Source organism: Rhagoletis pomonella, unplaced genomic scaffold (genome assembly GCF_013731165.1).
Source record: "Rhagoletis pomonella isolate Grant_MI unplaced genomic scaffold, Rhpom_1.0 Rhpom_scaffold_00006, whole genome shotgun sequence".
Taxonomy (NCBI): Eukaryota; Metazoa; Arthropoda; class Insecta; order Diptera; family Tephritidae; genus Rhagoletis; species Rhagoletis pomonella.
In genome coordinates this window covers 33,526,914-33,527,380 of record NW_023458560.1, presented here as the reverse complement: position 1 = coordinate 33,527,380, position 467 = coordinate 33,526,914, and positions in this window count along the sequence as shown.

Here is a 467-nt window from a genome sequence, read left to right as displayed (position 1 = left end):
TTTTCTGTGAGAAGCATTCAACAATCTTAATTTAATGAAATAAAAAAAAATACTTTAAAAAAAAAAATAAATAAACAAAAACAAAAAAAAAAAAATACAAAAGCGAAACCTAAAGTCGAAATTGGCAAAAAAAATAAAAATAAAAAAATATAAAAAAAAAACAAAACAAAAGTAAAAACAATACAAAAAAATAAAAGTGCGAATTCTAAATTCGTAACTCGTAAAAATATAAAAAAAAAGAAAAAGTGACAAAAATTAAACAGTTCATTCGTAATTTGTAAAAAAATTATAACTATAAAAACAAAAACCAAAAAAAAAAATAACAAATTTAAAAAGTGAAGTCTAAATTCGTAGTATAGCCTGTATATATGTAGGCTGACTACAGGCGTATTTTTTAGGCCGGCTCTATCGGTTTTGCCATTTCGAATTTTTGAAATTCAAATTCAAATTCCAAATCAGTGAGCCTA